Genomic DNA, 21,660 nt, shown 5'->3' with positions numbered 1-21,660 from the left:
CTCATGAACTGTGAGGTCATGATCTGAGCCGAAGTTGGACGCTTAACCAACTAAGCCATCCAGGCGCCCCAAGTTCCAACTATTTTTGACAAGTTTTTTACCAAAAAAAAAAAAAATGAAATACATTCATTCTCAATATTTCTAACATTTAAATACAGTGCATTAAATAATTGGCTTTAATATCTTCATTTTCCTATACATTTATCACTAACAGAAACTTTTAATATTTTCACAAAAATGTTTAGAAGTTTGAACATGTTTAGAACATGTTTAAAAATGTTTAGAACAATGAACATCATTCAAGTTTCCCAGTGATTACTGAAAGCACTCTGCAGTTTCAGCTTGCACAGTCATTTTTATGGTCCCACGTTGCTGTGCAAGTTGAGGACTACCTTTTATGCCCTATTGAGAATAACTGATAAGGGGCTTCACACTGTTCCAACCATAGGCAAGCTTAAATAATTCATTTTTAGAAGTTCAGAGAACTCCCCCTTATCAACCAAAATCTAGCTCAAATATACCCTCCACTCTGAACACTCTCCCAACCCTCCTGGCCAGAAGTCGTCTTTCTCTCTCCCCTCCCCACTCTAACTTTGTTGTGGCAACATTATAGTACTTATTTCTTTGCTTGTTTTTCCAATCCCACCAATAAAGTGGCCTCCCAATGGCCAACAAACTGTATCTTGTTCACTTCTAAACATTTGAATCTAGCACTTAGGATCTAAGAAGCATTGTTAAAATACAGTGGAGATAAGAAAGGTCAAAAGGAGAGGCAACAATTATCTAAGACTTTCCAATTACTTGGCACTTGGTAAATCAGACAGAGTAGAGCAGCTCCATCTACACAGTCTCCTTTAACTCATACAAAAAATGGTATCTGTTAGGAATCTGCTTATCAAAATAAATGAACTAAGTCAATATTCCTTAAATGAAAGTAAATTCTGTATCACTGACAGAATTCATTCTCCCAGGGTATGTCTGCATACTAATGGATAAAGAAACTCTCCAACTAAAATGTCTGAGGTGGAGAAGTACAGTGAGTGGCAAGCTGGGCCAAGTATGGGTTGTGGACAGTGGGAAGCCTAAGTTCTGTCATTTCCACTCTAGCCTATGGCTGGCACAGGCTCAGGGGCCCGCATCTGCCCATTGTAAAAGATGAGCCAGATTTCTGTATTAAGTCTCCTGATTTTCTAAAAATTTTTTTTAATATTAATTTTTGAGAGACAGAGACAGAGCACAAGCGGTGAGGGGCAGAAAGAGAGAAGGAGACACAGAATCTGAAGCAGGCTCCAGGATCTGAGCTGTCAGCACAGAGCCTGAAGCAGGGCTTGAACCCATGAACTGCAAGATCATGATCTAAGCTGAAGTCACACACTCAACTGACTGAACCACCCAGGTGCCCTAAATCTCCTGATTTCTAAATGTGACCTATTTCAATTATTTAAAAAACACTGTGGGCCAGAGAAAGCATGGACCCTACTACTTTCTGACCTGTGCTCCAAACCAACAAGAATTTTCATGGGGTATGAGTGGGTTATTTGTAATGATCTATGTTAATGAAGAACAGGTTTCTTGGTTCCCCAGGGACATAAGGATCTGTAATTCTTAATGCTATTTCATTCCCCAACTATCACTTTATTATAATTCCCCAGAAAGTTTAAATATATCTTTATCATATCTATTATCACAAGTGTATAATAAAAAGGTTAAACCTGAACTATCTAACTTGTATATAACTTGAATATAATGGTTTAATAGTACATATCTTGGGGAAAAAATGTAATAGTATTGATATCTCTAACAAAATCAAGTTACCAAACTTTGTTAACTTTCTAGCCTCTAATTTTTCATAAGCCTATTATTCTAGTTACATGATTTCACATTATATGCTTTTTTAGGCAACACATTTTACCATCCACATCACCTTAATCTTCTTCAAGCAAACAATCCTACTTAGCTCAGTAAACCCCAGTAGGATTAATGCTGACTGGTAACGACAGATTAGCACAAAAGCAGATCTATAATGGCATCCCTAAGACATTAATAAGATAAAATTCTATGCAGGCTGTACTGGGTAAATAGGAAACGAAGTACTAGGTTTGAGAGAAGTTTGCTTTAAAAAAGGAATAATGGTGCTCGCTTCGGCAGCACATATACTAAAAAAGGAATAATGAAGAGGTACATATTGGTTATGCTACTATTGTAACAACTCCAAATGTCAGTTGATGAACACAAAAGTTCCTCTCTCCTGTTAAATGGACTGCATAGGTCAGCAAAGGGCTTGGTTCTCCACATTCAGCGAGCCAAGCTTATGGAGGCCTTTCCATTTTATGGCTGCCCATCTAGAATCCATGGCCTCCTATCTCCCTTTGGAAGAAAAATAGGAAGAATCCTGTGCCGAACTTTTACTACCTTGGCCTCAAAGAAAAACACATTACCTCCCTCACATTCCATTGACCATAACTACACACATAGCTCTACCAATTCAAAAGGAGCTGGGTCATGCAGGGGGCAATTAGAGTATTTGCTGGGCATTACTGTCTCTGCCAGATGGTTCTTTATTTTTTAAGTTTATTTATTTATTTTGAGAGAGAGAGAGAGACAGACAGACAGATAGACACGGACGGACAGGCAAGGAGAGGCAGAGAAAGAAGGAGAGAGAGAATCTCAAGCAGGCTCCGCACTATCTGCACAGAGCCCAATGTAGGGCTCAAACTCACAAACTGCAAGACCATGACCTGAGCCAAAATTAAGGGCTGGAAGCTTAACTGACTGAGCTACCCAGTCGCCTCTGCCAGATGGTTCTTTTAAAAGCTTCAACATCGTATAGTAAAACCTACTCTTGCTCCTTTCAGAATCCAGACTTGTACACATAACCTCCTAAACATATCTCTGCCTTGATATCCCACCAGCTCCTTAGACATGTTTAAACTGTGCACAATCTTCTCCACACAACAGGACATTATAAGTTGTCTATCCAGGATCCAGGAATCAACCTGGTTATCTAATAGAGTGATGCCACTCCCAATGCCAGGGACTGGTTTAAGAATAGGCATGAATAGGCATGAACCTAAAGCTCAACAACAACAAAATAAACTAAGCAACTTGACCCCAAAATGGGCAGACCTGAATAGACTTTTCTCCAACAAAGATATACAAATGGCTGATAAGCACATGAAAAGATGCTCGACACGACTGATCATTACAGAAGTGGAAATCAAAAGTATAAACAGCATCTCACACCCATTAAGATGGCTACTATCACACACAAAAAAAGCAGAAAGTGCATGCTGACAAGGATGTGGATAAATTAGAACTCTTGTGCACAGTTGGTAGGAATGTAAAATGGTACAGCTGCTGTTGAAAACAGCAATGTGGAACATGGAACACCAAGAGCAATTCATCAAAAAATTAAAAATATAATTAGCACATTATCTAGCAATTTCACTTCTGGTTATACACCCAAAAACTGAAATCAGAGTCGCATAGAGATATTTATACATCCACATTCATAGTAGTGCTATTCATGATAGTTAAAATGTGGAAATGTAATACAAGTGTCCATCGATGGATGAATGGAAAAGCAAAATGTGGTATATGCATACAATGGAACAGTATGAGGCCTTATAAAGGAAGGAAATTCTAACATATCTACAACATGGACGAACCTTGAGGCATTATGCTAAGTAAAACAAGCCAGTCACAAAAATACAAATACTGTATGATTCCATTTCATGAGAAAATTTACCTCAAGTTGTCAAAATCATAGAGACAAAAAGTAGAATTGTGGCTTGTTTTCAGGGGCTACAGGGAGGGGGCAATGAGGATTAATGGGTACAGAGTTTCAGTTTTACAAGATGCGAAAAGCTATGGGGATGGCTGCTGGTGGTAGTTGAACAACAATATGAATGTTTTTATTACCACTGGACACTTAAAAATGGTTAAGATGGTAAATTTTATGTTATGTGGATTTTACCACAATTAAAAGAAGAGGAGTGGCTGGGTGGTTCAGCCAATTGAGCATCCAACTCTTGATTTAAGCTCAAGTAATGATCCCAGAGTCATGGAATCGAACCCTGTGTCAGGCTCTGTGCTGAGCATGGGGCCTTAAGATTCTCTCTCTCTCAGGGCCCCTGGGTGGTTCAGTTGGTTAAGCGTCCAACTTTTGATTTTGGTTCAGGTCATGATCTCATGGTATGTCGGACAGAGCCCCTCATCGGACTCTGCACTGAGAGATGGAGCCTGCTTGGGATTCTCTCTTGCCTTCTCTCTCTGTGCCCCTCCCCTGCTCACTTGTGCTCTCTCTCAAAATAAATAAACATTAAAAAAAAATTCTCTTTCTCCCCCTCTCATGTGTGTTCTCTCCCTCAAATAAAAAAAAATTAAAATTAAAAAAAGAAAGAAAGAAAGAATAGCCAGGCATGTGATGCAATTTGGGTGAAAGATAAATAAGAAAAGGTTTGATAGGCCCTTTGGAGAATGAAGCTTTCTGGCTTTTTAAAGAGAATTTCTGAAAAGGTTCTCTCTCTCCCACTAGATGGGAAACAAAGACACATGGAGCCCTGATGCTACAAGAAGAGAATCAGCTCTGGGATAAAACTGACAGGGTGGAAGACAGAGCTGAGTCAGAGAACATCTGAGTCCTGGATAACATCACAAAGCTTCTTGATCAACTATCCCTGAAGCCATTACCTGTGCACACTTCAGTAATGAGAGCAGGTACCTGTTCATGTTGGTGAAGCCAGCCTGTTACTGGAAATGGAAAGCATCCCACTGGATGCACATTCCAAACCTGGTCCTCCTTCTGACTTCCACACTTTTCTCTGATATGTGTTCAAAGCTGTCCTCTCACCTCCCATAGCTTCTCCCTCGCTGCCCACACTACTGTACCCAATCAGTTGCACAGACCTAGTGATTCTCTCCCCCAAACTGTGCCCAGAACCTAAAACAACCTTCCATCCAGGTAATTACCACTCCTGAGCATTTCCACAAAGGGCTTCACATGTGGTAGCAGCACTTCCAGCTCTCTCCCCTTCAAGTCGTAAGTGCGGATATTTCCCTCCTCTAAATCCACCAGTGCTTATTCATTATCTCTTAAGTCGGGCACAAACTTCTTGGCCTAACATTAAGGCTGTCCATACCAGGCCACGACCCACCTCTTTGGTTTTACTTTTCTTCAGTCTCCTCTACCTTCATCACCACCACTATCCACTGTCCTGCCCACACCCAATCCCTATGGTTTTCTTGCATTATGTAAGCAGTTCTATTGTTTCATGGTCTCCTGCACTCAATTTCTATCTGTTGTTCATCACAAAGCATAAAAGCAACTTCAAGATCCCCTCAATTTAATACAATCTTTCCCTCCTCTGAGCTGCTATATTGTCTTTCTTATGCCACTTATATTTCTATTTTTAAACTGGATCAACCCCCTTCTAGAATAAACTATCTCTGAGGGAAAAGTCTATTTTACTTATAAAGTAAAATACTTAATACTTTACTTAAAAGTTTACTTTACTTATTTAACTTGCCAGGTCTTGCAAGGCCTAATTATTGGTAAGTCAATGAAAGTTACACTTTTGACAATCACAAAGAGGATGTCTGGGCATTTCATTTGCAAGACAGTTTTAAGCTTCTAGAAGAACAATCCACTGCCCTTTGAGGAAACCAAAGGTAGAATCACATTATTTTAATAGGATCATATATCTAAATCAAGAGTCCCTGGCTCAGATGTCAACTGGAGTCAGGCAAGGAACAGTTAGGAATGGATGGGCAGAGTGCATGCTCTTAATTCAAATATACATTCCACACACACACACACACACACACACACACACACACACACACAGACATACAAAGATTATTCATTGCCCCAAATACATTTTCTCTCATTTTCCTGAAATTCACCACCCCCTTATTCATATTTCCCCTTGATCTATAAATATGGGTACAAGAATTACTCCACCATGAGAAAACCAACAGTGCACTGACACCAACCGTCACAGAATAAGAGGGAGTGGAAGAGCATGTGGCAAACAGGGACACATCACTAGCTCCAACCAGCATGTGTAGACACTGGCCCAAAGTAGCCAGACTTTCCGACTTTCCAAGAAAAGCTATCAAACCAGACTGGCATGTAAAATCTCCTTAATTTTAAAACGCAGCTAAATAATTTACTTAAAAATCACTATTTAGATAAATATGATATGGCCTAAACTAAATGTTCATATACCAAATACAACCAGCAAGCCATTCTCTTGTTTTCTGTTTACCTGAGATGTGTTAAAAGAGAAATAACAGAATGTGGTAATACTCAAAAAAAGTGAATAGATGGTGCTTCTATCAGAATCAGAAAATCCTGTGCCCCAGGCATTTTATAAAGAGCTGGGCTTTGATCTTAGGAAGAATGAACAGGCAGCTTTACAAGCCAGCACCTGACTACGGGTCTAGGGCATTTGGTGGGGAGGCCCAGGGCTAAAGGCTGCTGGGAAGCTGAGATCAATTAAGCCTCATACAAGGTTATATGTGAATTCCCTTGCACTTGGTAGAAAATTTTAAAACCACAAATTTTCCTGAATTAATGTTAAATTAACACTTCCAAGAGGATGCCAGAAAAATAAAGTATTACCCTGTTGAATTTGGTACAGCATGACAGAAAATATCTACTGTACTATAAATGTATTTTTCTGCAAAAGTAATTTTAAATATTTCTGATATAGGAAAAAGTATAGAGCTCATAAAAAGTTATGAGTAATATTCAAAGGATTTATACATTTCAAAAATTATTTTAATTGATTATGAAAATTTCCAAAGAAGCTACTCCGGAGACTTAAGTGCACTAATGATGTCACAAGGGAGACTTGGAAAGACAAACATACAGATATACTAAGGTTTCATTCATTTGCAAAAGTGTAGAATTAGATTTGGCAATATTTCAGATGTCTTCACGTGATTCTTAGAATAAAAGTTTCAAACAGTTTCTCCCTTGTGAATTTTCAGGTTCTTAACATCTAAAAAGAATCCAATTAAAAACCACCAAACTTTCCAAATGCTGGTTTCAAGAAATTAAGATTCTTTCGATACAACTCAAATTCCAAAACCTATTCACACCTGATAAAATGGCATAATTATCCTATATTATGAAATATGAACCAGTTGGTGAGGTATATTTTTACCATTATGCATTCATTCATTTATCAAACAAGGTAAGTATGAGACACTATGCTCAACCTACGAGCAACAACGATGGACAGCTATGGCCACTGCTCTCACAAGGCTGATATTATACTCAGGGAAACCAACAACCAACCCTTACACCCTTAACTACAAAGTGTAAGAAGTTTCATGAAAGAAACTTACATGTTGCAATGATCTCACCTAACATAGAGATGCCATGTAGTCTATTAATCAAGGGAAGGCTATGCCTTGATGAAATGAGCCATAATATGAAGCATAGTTACATCAAAGTGGGTAATGAAAATCATGCCTGGGAGAGGGAGCAACATTCATTCATTTTAAATATATTTAATTTAATTTAAATACACTTTTAAATATATTTACTGCATGCCAGATATGTGTCAGTCATTGCAGTAAACATTAGGCATAAATAGTGAATAGAATTTAAATAGTCCCTGATTACACTTATAATCTACTGGGGGAAATGAACAAGTATAATAAAATAAATCTACTGGGAGAAATGAAGAAAAGGCAGCAGGAAGAAATCATTTTTTAAGTGTGGTAGGGGTTAAAAAAGAACAGGATACTCTGAGTCAGAACAGTAAGAGGGGCAGTACTTTATACTACATGAGACGATCTCTGAGAGCATCACTGAAAGATGCCAAGGAAAACATAAAGAACATTGCAAGCTGAGAGTACAATACAGCACAAAGGCCCTGAAGCAGGAGGGAACTCGGTGTTAAAGGTCTGAAAGGCAACCAGAAAGCAGGAGGAAACAGCAATAGGTTAGGCAGAGAGGGTAGTAAGGGCCAAGTCCAAAGCCTGGAGAGCCACAATAAGGGGGTTGGATCTCAATATAAAGAGCTAGGAAGGCAATGAAGGGCTTTAAGCCTTGGAGGAACACGACCGTATTTGTCTTTTACAGATCACACTGAAGAAGGCAGGACTGGGAGTAGAGAGAAGAGCTAGGAGGGCATTGCAACTGTCCAGCAAGAGATGATGGGAGTGTGGAGAAGGGTCAGGATGGCATAGACAAAGAAAAATGAAGCAAATCAACATATACTGAGGGTGGAACTGACAAGACTACTGATTGATTTGATTGGGGAGGAGTGATGAAAGAGGAGTTATCAAGTTGTCAATCAGGTTTCTGGTTCAAATAACTAGATGGCTCATGCAATCACCGAGACTAGAAGAAAGAAAGAGACCAAATGAGACTAAGAAAATAAAAGTTTTAGTTAAGTTACATTTTTGAAGTCTATGAGCCACTCTAGTAGATTTATAGCCAAGTGGAAATATCAGGCTAAGGTGATAAGAATCTAGTGATCAGAAGGAAAAAAAATTAATTGGAACTATAAATTTGGAATTAGATATTTTATATCATGGAATCTGAGACTCTCACCTACTAAAGACAGAAAAAACAAAGGTCCTCCCAATTTGGGTGTGAAACTAACCTTGAGACAAAGTAAAATGGTAAGTAGAATGGAGGTCAGGGGAAAAGGGAATAGGTATTGTTTCATGGTCACGAAGTTTCGCTTTGGGAAGGTGAAAAAGTTCTGAACATGGATGGTGGTGACGGTTGCAAAATAGGGTGAATATACTTAATGCCACTTAAAAATGGTTAAAATAATCTTACGTAGTGTGACTTTAATAAAAAAATAAACTAAACCTCAAGAATTCCAACATTTAGACATTGGGTAGAACATGAGATGCTGAAAACACCAGGGAGGGAATGAGCTTCCAGAATGGTAGCAGACAATGATGAAGTCATAGAGAACAAAGGGAAAACTCCAGACTAATCCCCACACAGGAGAGTCCCTTAAAGAAAGAAGAACTGAAAGCTCCTGAGAAATTAAGTCAAATGAAAGACTTCAAAGTATCCCTTGGAATTTTGAAACATCAGTGGAAGGGTAAGTGCAGGAGTTGGAGTGAGTTGAGAAGTAGAATATGATTAGATGACTTTTTAAAGAAGTTTTGACTCTGACAAAAAGCAGAAAAACAAGAGGGTGGCTGGAGAAGAATGTGATGCCAAGGGAGATATGACAGTTCTAAGGAGCCTACTCCCAATGTCCGCTTTCTCCCAATTAGAACGCTCAATTTTCAGCTGGGCGCATGGACACCTAAATTAAGTACTCTGACTTCCTCGAAGACAGGGATGGCCAGAAATAAGTTCTGCCTAGGGATGCTAGGAGATTCTAGGGAATCCAATGATTCAATATGTTCTGTCCCTTCTTCCATCCAGCTCACTAGACTGCGGTTCCAACTTGGATTATGAAGATAAGGGCCATAAACTAGGAGTGGGAAACTGTGTAGGCAGAAGCACCTTGATTTGCTAAGTCTTTGGGAAGCACTGTCACCACACCAGGCCTGTACTATGAGATGTAATCTTCCAACTTATTAAATAGCAATCATTTGGGTTTGCTTTGATTTTCTGTTTCCATAGACAACTCTAACCTCAACTAACATAGGCAGTTTTTATCTTTAGTATGTGAGCCACCAGAACACAATTGTGTGAAATGGGGATGGTCCAACTAGAAAGCCTGACTCATGACAGAGGGGGGCAGGATCTAAAGAGAAAAGCATGAGAGAGATGCAAACCCAGCACAGCTAGAAAGATGAGACTAGGTAAGATGCAGGAGGAGTTCAATCATGCAGAGACTTGCAAAGTAGGATAAAGATTTTACTTTTTTATCTTAAGAGCACTGGGAAACTAGATATTTTTAATAGGTAAGTAACATAACCTAATGTGTATTTTTTTTCAAAGATCACGGACAGTAATTTGAAGAAAGGAATGAAGTGAGGGCCAAGACAGGTGGCAAGGAGACTAGGTAGGAAGTTGTTTTGACAATCCACCTGAAATACGGGGTTGGGCAAGATAATGATTATGGCCTATGGCAGAGTGAGTAAATGTGAAGACAGCACTGGCAGCACTTTGTATGTGTTATGCATGACAGATCAGGGACAGTAAGCAGTCAAGGATGACACCCAAGGTTACGACCTGGACAACACTGTGAATAGTGGTATAGCTCACTGAATTGGGGACTTGTGGAAAAGCTAAACACTTGGGTAAGTTCAATTTTTAACATTCTAATTTTTAAGTTCCTGAGACAACCAAGTGTAAATAAATACCCAGCAAGTAAAAGACTTGTTCTCACTAGCTTATTCATAATAGTGAAAAACAGGAAATAGCCAGGTGTCCATAAACAGGGAAACAGATTACCTGTGATATGCAATGTAATCCAACTCACTATTAAAAAGGAACAAACTACTGATATATTAATGATAGGAGGAATCCCACAAACATAATGCTCAGTGAAAGAAGCCTTATACCATAAAGTACATACCACGTGTTTCCATTTGTATAATATTCTAGAACAATCATTGATGAAAAAACTCAGAAAAGTGGTTGATACAGTAAATTGGGGGTGGATCTGGGAGAGGGGACAGGAGGAAACTGTTTCAAGTAATGGTAATGGCTTATATCTGCATAAGAGTTTGGGTTACACAGATGTACACATTTGTCAAAAAACAATGAATAGTACATTTACTTTAACAACGACAAAACACTCCAAATATTGAATGCTGATTACTGGTATGCATGGTGAAGGGGTGAAGTGTGCTGATGTCTGCTTGCTAGTCTGAAATGCAACAAAAAAATAAGATAGATTGATAAATAGAAGGATACATCCATATGAGATAAAGCAAATATAAAGAAGTAATTGTAAAATTTAATTAGTGGGTATATGGTATTCCCTGCGTCTTACAACTTTTTTGTATTTTTATAATAAAATGTTAGAAAAGCTTTAAGTAACTAATCTACACTTCTTTAAAAGCACTAAAACTTAATAATAATAGATTCAAGCACACATCTTCCTCCTCCTTTTCCTTCACGTCTTCACTATTATTGTGAATCTATAAATGTTCACTACTATAGAATTCATAACCAATTCAACCACAAAGAAATCTTATCATTTTAATACCATTTGAAATCATTACCAAGTATCTAAAATATGTACTTTGCAGAAAAATACTTAAATAGAAATATTTTACCACATTTTAAGCAATGAAACCATGATAATTCAGAATAAAGAAACAGGAAAATTTCAGCTAATACAGGGAAAATAATGGTCATTCTGAATCATGTAACATTTTAAGGGATACTGTTTTCTTACTTCCATACTTTGGTAGCTCTTTAGGACCCATTTAATAAGGAAATAACTATCACTGGCATACCAAATGTCACATTGTTATTCATTAATGTATTTTTAAATGTCTCCCTAGGAATACTGTTTATATCCTTAATTTCCACTATCAAACCCAAATTCTTTCCCTTAAAGAAAACCCTTAGGTCTTTCTTAGCAAAAATTAGCAACTAAAATTACTTAAAATTATTAGAGACTTAGTTGCATTTTACTAAAAATTTATCCTCAAAGAATAAAGACAAATTGTCTTTTTTTTTCCCTTGAAATGAGGCCTACTGAGGGTGATTCAACCAAGGAAGTATTTTAGGAACTGGAATCCTGAGGAGTGAGGCAGAACTCATGGGAGAGCTGAGGGGAGTTGATGACATTCAGTAACTTCTAGAGCGAAGTTCTGGGAACTACCTGGGTCTGGTCTGAAACCTCATGGAAGGACTGGGTTAAAAACAACAAGGTGGTTGCTGAGGCTAGGGGCTGGGATTGGATGGGTATGAGAGCCTGGATGGTTTCTAGAGGCAAGAGAAGCTCAAGACTGGGGTTTGTAGGTGGGCGTCTGAAGAAGTGTTCCAGAGGACAGTGACCATGATGATAAGAGACCATAAAGAGCAGGCAAAGGTGGAAGAGCACAATGTCCATCCTGTGGCTGAACTACACTCCCAGGTGCTCCTTCTGAGCCTTGTGTTCCTACTGGCCCTTGCTGATGCAGAGCATCCATTTAACTCTGCCTCCTTGTTACCAGGAACCCTCCCCACCAACTCCACTGGCTCCTTCGGGCCAGGCAGGCAGATAGGAATGAGACCCAGGCCCTTACTTCCCCTCTGGGTTGCAGTGGGGCAGCATTTCTTTGGGCTGGTACAATGCAGAAACAAGCATTAGAGCCACCAACTCATGGGTGGTAGCTGGGTGGTAGCCAGGTGTGTAGCAGGGAGGTGATAAAAATGGTCTCCAGTTGGCTGACCTGCACCATCAGAGAAGAACACAGGACAAAGGAGATACTGATGAGGGGGATGCCAGTGTCTGGGAATAAGTCATTTGTCATAAGCAGAAAGACAGTGTAGTCCGGTAGCAGTGCTGTCTTGAATGGGGCATGATTCTCTTTCTGCTGGTAGGTAGAAGCTGAAGGCATGGATGACAGTCAGAAAGCCACTGGATACCAGAAGGATACCAGAAGCCTCATCATATATAGGCTGGGATTGTGCCTTGATGGCTACCTGTTGAGATCAAAGACCTGAAGGTGAGTGTGCAGGTCTGTTCATCAAAGGGTAAATGGAAGATAGTCCATATTACATATGCTGATGACTCATACTGGTTTATCTAATCTGCTACAACCTTCACAGGTGACATAAGCTATGTGACCTGTAGGTACCTAATCCACATCTATGAACTCAATGAAGATAATTGGAAGTCATAGCTCCTTAGTTGCCATGCTGAGCTTCCTGATGCCCCCATATTCCTCTGGATTCCACCTGATGAATGGATTGTACCAGACCATAATTAGCCACAGGAATTATGTCATCAGTTAAAGCTATGCATCACCCACTTCCAGGATGTCAGACAGGGTGATGGAGATGTAGACATGAGTGGGGATGCTGTAGTTGATGGCTGGATGGAAACTTTTCTGTTAAACACTGCTTAGAAAATAATAGGGACTCCCCCCACTGCTGGTCAAAGCCTGAGTGATTGGTAGTAAAATGGTCTCCTCTTCCTTGAAGCAGCCAGTGGAGAATAAGGCAGAGGAGGAATCCTTTCCCATGAAGCCAATCTCTTTCCATCTTCCTTTCCTTGGCTCTTTTCCGGAGACATAGCAACAATATTGTTCTTAACAGACCACAGGCCACACCTTGAGTGCTGGCTCAAATTATCCCTTTAATTAAAGCTTATGAAATGATTTTTCAAAACCAACTACCAATTAAAAAGCTCAAAATCAACTCTCATTCATTTATTATTTTCAGGTGATACAGAGAGTTTCTAACATGGCAAGCACAACTATAGATACTACTATAAGAAAAGAGTTTTCATTTAGTAGCACAAGTGTTTTAATTACATATTCATATACACTGTGCTTGGGATATTTTGTTGCTCATTTTCAGTACACGAAGTCTTTAACATACAGTCTGGTGAATATTCTAAGACAAGTAGCTTTCCTTACTGTACATGCCATCAACTTAGACTTTAACTGTACAAAACATTTTTTAATGTTTATTTATTTTGAGAGAGAGAGAAAGCATGAACCAGGGAGAGGTACAGAGAGAAAGAGAGACAAAGATAGAGAGAGAGGGAGGGAAAGAGAGAGAATCCCAGGCAGGCTCCTTGCTGCCAGTGTGGAGCCTAACATGTGGCTCCATCTCACAAAACATGAAATCATGACCTGAGCAAAAATCAAGAGTCAGACACCCAGGCAACCCTATACTAAACTTTTAAAATACCTTTTAGGGGCGCCTGGGTGGCTCAGTCGGTTAAGTGTCCAACTTCGGCTCAGGTCATGATCTCACAGCCCTGTGTTGGGCTCTGTACTGATAGCTCGGAGCCTGGAGCCTGCTTCAGATTCTGTATCTCCCTCTCTCTCTGCCCCTCCCCCACTCGCATTCTGTCTCTGTATCTCTCAAAAATAAATAAACATTAAAAATCTTTTTAAATAAATAAAATACCTTTAAACATCAAAAGAAAGGTATATTAATCTCTCAAGTAAACATTTAGATACTATGTCTTTTTCAGACCCCCACTGTTAAAGGAAAAAAGAAATAGCTAAATGAGCCTAATGTTGGTCCTAAGTCCTCAGTTGTTTTTTTTTTTAATTTAATTTTAATTCCAGTACAGGTAACATACAGTGTTATATTAGTTGCAGATGTACAATATAATGATTCAACAATTTCATACATACAACACCAAATGCTCATCACAAGTGCACTCCTTAATCCCCATCACCTATTTCTCTCAACACTCTACCCATCTCCCCTCTGGTGACGATCAGTTTCTTCTCTATAGTTAAGAGTCTGATTCTTGGTTTGTCTCTCTTTTTTTTTTTTCCTTTGCTTGTTTGGTTTCTTAACTTCCACATATGAGTGAAATCATATGGTATTTGTCTTTGACTTATTTCACTTAGCATTATACTCTCTAGCTCCAACCACGTCCTTGCAAATGGCAAGTTTTCTTTTTTTGTTATGGCTGAATAATATTACATTTATCCATTCATCTATCAATGGACACTTGGGCTGCTTCCATAATTTGGATATTGTAAATAATGCTGCTATAAATACAGTGGTGCATGTATCCCTCTGAATTCCAAGTTCTCAGTTTTTAAATTCTTCCCTGGCCTGATCAGAAAAAATATTGAACTAGGTACAGCCACAAGTTTTAGAGAGGGAAGAGAAATCTTGTTTTACAAGTTGCTGGGTTTTGCTTTGCACGCTGTAACCAGCCTAAAGCAAAATGCTTTCCATAAATGTAAACAAACACCAAACTCCATTTCATCAATAAAACCAAGTTTTCCCAAATAAGAGAATGTCAACTCACTCCATCCATTTTAAACTGATGCAATCCTTGGAATGTGTGTTTGTTAAAAGGGCAAATGAAATGGTGTAAAGCTCAAATGTGACCAGTGGAATACAGGCTGTTGTGCTAAAGGAAAATTTTGAGTTTTTCAACCAGGGTCAAACAGAAAGGTGAGATGCAGAACACTGTAAATTTATCTGGAAAAAAATTGAGTGGAAAGTGTAAGTTTTAAACATCACTGATATTTTCCTTTTCTTTTATAAGGTCATTCAAGTGAGCATCAAAGCTCACATAAGAAAAATTCACAGAGGAAAAGGCAAGGAAATGTCTTCGAGAATGCTCTTTGTATAAATTGGTATATCTGACCCAAGGCAATAATGCAGTGACCAAAATCAGAGCATCTAAAGATAATGTAAAACTTCCACTTTTTCAAGCTAAAATGATTCAGGGAATCTTTTAAACCAAGTTTTACTCCCAGTCTCTATCCTGTGCATTCTGTTAAAAAGTGAAAGACCATAAAATTTTCAATTCTGTGTTTACTGGTAAACTTATTATTTATTATGTTCACAAAAAAATTAATTTACAGCAAACCAAGATGATACAATGGGGAAAAAAATCCATTTATTGAGTACCTGGTATGCACCAGCACTTCATAAACACAAATACACATGAGCTCCACTTTCTCCATACAACCTTATAAAGCAGGCATGATCCCCATTTGACACTTGAAAAGCACATTTGGAGAGATTAAAGAACTTGCTTAGGATCACACAGCTGAGTCTGGAGAGGCTTTTATTCCTGGCTCTACAATTAACTAGCTATATGTTCTTATCAGTGTAAGTCACCTGACACTCATATGCAAAATAAAAGACTTAACTGAATATTTTAACTACATTAAGAGGTGATTTTGATCTTTTAGAGACTGGTAACAGATGGTCAGACATCCTAATTTCCCTCTACCCTTCCTTGTCTTTATCCAATTTTACTATTCCTCACTCATTCCACAAGAAGGTAGGGAAGGGAGTTGTGCCCTCCCTCTGCCCCCCCCCCAAAAAAGAGTACTTAAAAGTTTTGTTTTACTTAAAAAAATTTTTTTTTAGAGAAAGAGCACATGTGCGAGTGGGGAAGGGGCAGGGGAGAGGGAGAGAAAGAGAGAAGGAAAGGGAGAGAGAGAGAAAGAGAGAGAATCTCAAGCAGGCTCCACATTCAGTGTGGAGCCCAATGAGGGGCTCAGTCTCATGGCTGTGAGATCATGACCTGAGCTGAAATCAGGAGTTGGACACTTAACTGACTGAGCCACCCAAGCACCCCAAAAGTTTTGTTTTAGATGGCTGATAACACATCTAACTTTTAAAGGAGAAAAATCTCATATAGAGAAGTTAAAACTAATTCCTAAAACTAGAGCATTAAAGACTTTACCCTGTACTTTTTCATAATTACAGTGAACAAATGAGAACTGACTTCATAAAATTCCCTCAAATGCCTGACATCTTTGCTTAAAAATAAAAAAATATATATATATTACTGTGCTCCCATAACAAGTTTGGTAAAGAACCATCATAGTAGCTAGTAAGAAACTGTGTGTCTAGACTAAATTTAAGTCATTCTTAACAAATTACCTTTTTTTTTTTTTTACTTAAGTACAGTTGACACACAATGTTGCATTAGTTTCAGGTGTATGACACAGTGATTCCACAAATCTGTACATTTATGCTCTGCTCAGCACAAGTGTTAGCTACCATCTGTCACCATACAATGCTATTATGATACTACTTTACAAATTAGCTTTTAAAGGACTAGAAGGTCAAAGAGAGTTAAGTAATTCCTTCTATATCTTGTTTATAATCTACAGACGTACAAACTCACAGCAATTAATTAGAAAGTAAAATTCTAGTTTGGTAAGTAAAAATCTGTGCCTTCCTTGAAATTGACAAGCTGAACTGAACTGAGAATTTTCCATTGGCCCTAATCACAAACCTCTTACTTGTTCATTATTGAAAAGTCAGAAAAAGCCATCACTTCCAATATATTTGTCAAAGGGGGTTATTTATTAAATAGAGAAGAGAGATTAAACATGAGCAAATGCCTGAGATATTTTTACTATTTTACTAATTCCTTGCAAGGGGGTGCCTGGGTAGCTCAATGGGTTAAGGATCCGACTCTTGATTTGGGGGCCCACATGATCTTACAGTTCATGAGATGGAGCCCCTCATTGGGCTCTGTGTTGACAGCATGGAGTCTGCTTGGAATTCTCTCTATCCCTCTCTCTCTGCCCTTCCCCAGCTCGTGCTCCCTTGTACATGTACTCCCTCTATCTCTCAAAATAAATAAGCATTAAATTAATTAATTAATTAATTACAATAAAATTCCTTGCAGGGAATAAATCAAGGGAAAAATATAGGGAATAATTCGCCAGGTATTTAAGAGAGGAAGATGACAACATTAACATTTGAATGCCTACTATGTGACATGACAGGGAGGTTTTATGTAGATTGCTTTGCTTAATCAGTCTATTTTTGTAATCCAGTACAGTTAACATACAGTGTTATACTAGATTCAGGTGTACAATAATCACACTCTAATTTAGTCCTAAAAAAGGTAGGAATTATATCGCATTCAACAGGTGAAGAAAGAGACTCAAAAACTAGGTAATTCGTTCAAGGTCACACAGCTAATAAATGCTGGTGTATTTCCAGCTCAAATATATTTGAATATATACTTAAATGAAAAGTCTAAGCTCTTTATACTGCCCCCCCCCCCACCTTCTCTGTGCTTGGTCAGGGGTTTCAAAAACTAAAAAGTCACATTCAGCAACCTATTAAAATTTTAGTTTTGGCTGAAGAAAAAAGAACCATGTGATTATGATACACTATATCAACTGCTACACCAAAGGTATGAGAAGATAGCATATACAAGTTGTGCTTGTAGAAAAGGGTAAGCTGGACATTCAGATAAAGCTATTTAAGTAGAAAACATCTTAAATAAAAATATATTTTGCTAAATAAGAATATTCCTTAGATCAGAAGTGATAAGAAATAAATAAGTGAAGGCTAGAGTCAGCATTTGCCATAGAAATGTCTCTTACCTCATGGCCTATAGTGTGGATTTTAACAAACCAAGTTCAGAGAACAGAAAATAAATTTCACAACAGAAACACATAAAGCCCCACCCAGAGACTGAAATATAAATTCCCCCTTAGTGATCAACAGTAGAAATGAGTGTCTGGCTTCGCCTCAGTGGAATGAGAAAAAAGAAAAACGTCTCCTGAGAATTCCTAAATACAAGTCTATATTCATGCACTCTTGGTGACAGAATTAAAAAAATTTTAAAGCAATTTAAAAGTAGTGTTCAAAGAAGTCTCATGGATAAAATTCTAATGTACATGAGCTTACAATAAAAAAAAAAATCACTACAGGTACAAGGGGAAAAGCCATGAGTAGTGATTTATTACAAGTATGTTGAAGGAACAAGATACTATCAAAACTAATCATGCAGATTTTAAAAATAATTAGTTATAAGGACAGGAACACTGAGTAAGTCCCTTTCCTAAAGCTCAGGCACATAAGACCTACCTAAACCTGAGGCTGGGGGAGAAGGGAGCATACCAATCCACCCTCCACCCACCAAGAACCTTGCACCAAGTAACAAGCAGCAGCAGCAGCAGCAGCAGCAGCCCACTGCTGGGGAAGAAGCAAGAACACGGAGAGAGCTGGGGGCCCAGGTATGCAGTGTGGACTGAAAACCGAGGGTAGATTAGGAATGCTGAGAAACCCCTAATGCACTGAGACCTCCTACTAAGCTCAAGGTACTAGTAGTTTAATACTGGAGAAATCTGAAGTCTGTGTTGGACTCAAAGTAACTATAGCAGCAACAAAATTCAAATCTACCTTAACTACTGATAATACTGACACAAATGCCTATATCAACAGCCTGAAGGAAAGACAGAATTGGCCATTTATGGGTATTATTTACCCCGTCTCCATTGTTCTTTAGGACACAAAACCTTATATTCAGTTAAAAAATTACTAAACACAAAAAGGGAAAATTAAACCATTGCTAACAGATGACCTGGTCAACAGAACCAGACTCCAATATGGCCCAGGTATTGTAAATAAAACAAGGGACATTTAAAATCATTATAAATATGATAATATGATAAGAACCTAATTGAAAAAAAAAGATCAACATGTGCTTATGGTGGTGAGGGATTTACCAGAGAGATGAAAACTATGTAAAGGATCAAATAAAAATGCTTGAAATGCAGAACAAAGTCATAGACTGGGGAAAAAAAAATACTTACAAATCATATATCCAATAAAAGACTTGTATCCAAAACTCTTAATACTCAGTAAACAACCCAACAACATAGTAGCAAAATTTTGAACACTTAACAGAAGTCATAAGAATGGCCAATAGTCACATAAACAACTGTTCAACATCAATCTTCAAAAAAACATAAATCCATGATGAAAAACTGCTACATATCCACTAGAATGGCTAATCTTAAAAAGATAGACATTACCGAGTGCTGGAAAAGCTGTAAACAATGGTAATTCTCATACATTGCTGGTGGGAATCCAAAATTGTAGAGCCACTTTCTGATTGAAATGAAACATATACTTCCCAAAGGAGCCAGCAATTCCATTCCAAGGCATTTACCCAAGAGAAATGAAAATATTTGTCCACAGACCTGTATGTGGATTTCACAGCACATTCATTTATAATAGCTATAAAATGTAAACAATTCAAATGTTCATCCACTGGTGAATGAACAACAAGAAATACTCTAGTATATCTACACAACAGACTACTATTCAGAACCAAAGCAATAAACTATTGGTACACTCAACAACCTAGATGAATCCCAAAGATTTAGTCTAAGTTAAGACACAAAGGACTAAACACTGTGTGATTCTACTTATATGACATTCTGAAAAAAGCAAAACTGCAGTGAGAGAAACAGATCAGTGGCTGTCAGGTACTGGAAGTTTATGGGAAGGAAACTGTTCTTTTAATGAAAACTTATAAATTGCATTTTCAAGATGTGTAAATACAAATAAAAATATCTTTCATTTGTTTATTCAAAAAATATTTACCGAGCGCCCACAATGTAGCAGGCACTATTACAGACACTGTACCAAAAAAAGTTTCTTTTAGTTGCACAAGTATGAATTTTCAGAAGTGATGGGAACAAATGCAACAAAAACTCATTTAATACAAGTTTTCCACATGCTTATTGAATGTTGTCAGAACTCAATACTCCAGATTCTCACAAAATATCCTATATATTCGCATGCTAGTTTGTTACAAATTTATTCGGGTGAACCATATGAAACTGCAATGTAATCAAGAAAACATTTCTTTCCTGTATTCCCATAGACAAGAACTAAGAAGCCAGGGGAGTCATCACTGGTAATGTCACACCTTCTCCTCATTGTAATGCAAAGTACTAGCTTAGTTTCTGGTCAAAACACCTGATATTTTTGGTGAGTGTTTTTTGTTTTGTTTTTTCACTTGTTAAGAACTTTCCCCACATCTGGACTGAAATGTGTTATTCATCTTGTAAACAGAGATGATTGCTATGGAGACTTAACTGACCTCTGGTTTCATGTTTCTAACATAAGAACTAAAGGACAACAAAATTACTCCCATTTTTAGTTAAAAGTCTTATACTTAGCTTCCTTATCATTAGTGGAAAACATGAGGTTTAATTCATTCTTAATTCAGGCATTTTAAAATAGACTATTCCTATGAAAAATAAATACACTTTCCAGAATCAAAAAATGACATGAAATACCATTTTGTTAAAGAATCTATTTTAGATAGTATAATTCATGCAGATAATTTCAGGAAAAAAATACAATTTTTGCACTTTAACACTATCTTAACTTTTTTTTATAACCCACTGGGACATTTATATCCTTTTGGTAGGATATTTTCATGACCTGCGTTGATAGTATTCTGGCCTGTAGAGGGGCTAATAATTAATTTCAGAGTCACTAAAGTTTGCTTCAGACCCACTATATGACAGCTGCCACTCAGCATAAATGTACACACTATGGATGATGAGAGCTGCATGACCATCTGTGCCTCACGAAGGACCTCATTACAGAGAAAACAATGAACAGAAATTTAGAATGTAAGAGGTGGAACTTTTCATCCCTCATATTTCATAACAATTATTTATAATTCCAAAATATGAACGTTCTCAATGTTAAAAAGTATATTTCTCTACTTTTCCAATTTTTTTCAAACTCCACTCTAATTTTTATGTTTTTGCTTTCTTGATTTCAATCTTTCAAAACCCTAACAAATCAAAGTTACAGAATTTAATCTTTGGTCAAACGAATCATACTACAAAGCCTCATATTTAAAAATCCAAATCCTATCAGATTTTAAATCTGTATAAATTCAATAATACTTAATCCAATTTTTTAAGTAAGTGAATTTTTACTTGAAGTACTCAGTTACCCTCCAGCTGACTTCAGGTATTTTCCACTACATAAGAGATTATCTAAGGTAAACCTGTGCCATATAACCTTTGCATAAATGAACTTGTGCCAACAAATGAACAAAATCTGAGCATGGCATACAAAGGTAACTCTATACCTTAATTTTAATTGTTTAAACCTAAACATTGTCGATAATAGCAACCAACTTAACAATCTTTAGAAAATGAAAAACAGATGAAAAGTCTTAGATCATCATGAATCACACAGCAATGGAATTTAGCTTTAGAGCACTCCTAGGATTCTTCTAACTATAATGGGGTTTAGGCTTTGATATCTACAATCTAAGC

The 21,660-nt window shown here is 37.7% G+C and overlaps 1 protein-coding gene and 2 pseudogenes across 4 annotated transcripts in view; all 3 read right to left on the bottom strand.

Annotated features, from left to right (window-relative positions):
- Positions 1-21,660, bottom strand: part of BICC1 (BicC family RNA binding protein 1) — a 288,148-nt gene that overhangs the window by 127,360 nt on the left and 139,128 nt on the right. The window lies entirely within an intron of this gene.
- Positions 11,879-12,495, bottom strand: LOC112854706 (5-hydroxytryptamine receptor 3C pseudogene; annotated as a pseudogene).
- LOC147575938 (5-hydroxytryptamine receptor 3C pseudogene) lies at positions 12,546-13,141 on the bottom strand (annotated as a pseudogene).

The sequence above is a fragment of the Puma concolor genome, chromosome D2 (assembly GCF_028749965.1).
Source record: "Puma concolor isolate L17-30 chromosome D2, mPumCon1.1.hap2, whole genome shotgun sequence".
NCBI classification, from domain to species: Eukaryota; Metazoa; Chordata; class Mammalia; order Carnivora; family Felidae; genus Puma; species Puma concolor.
This window is presented reverse-complemented; position numbering and strand designations above follow the sequence as displayed.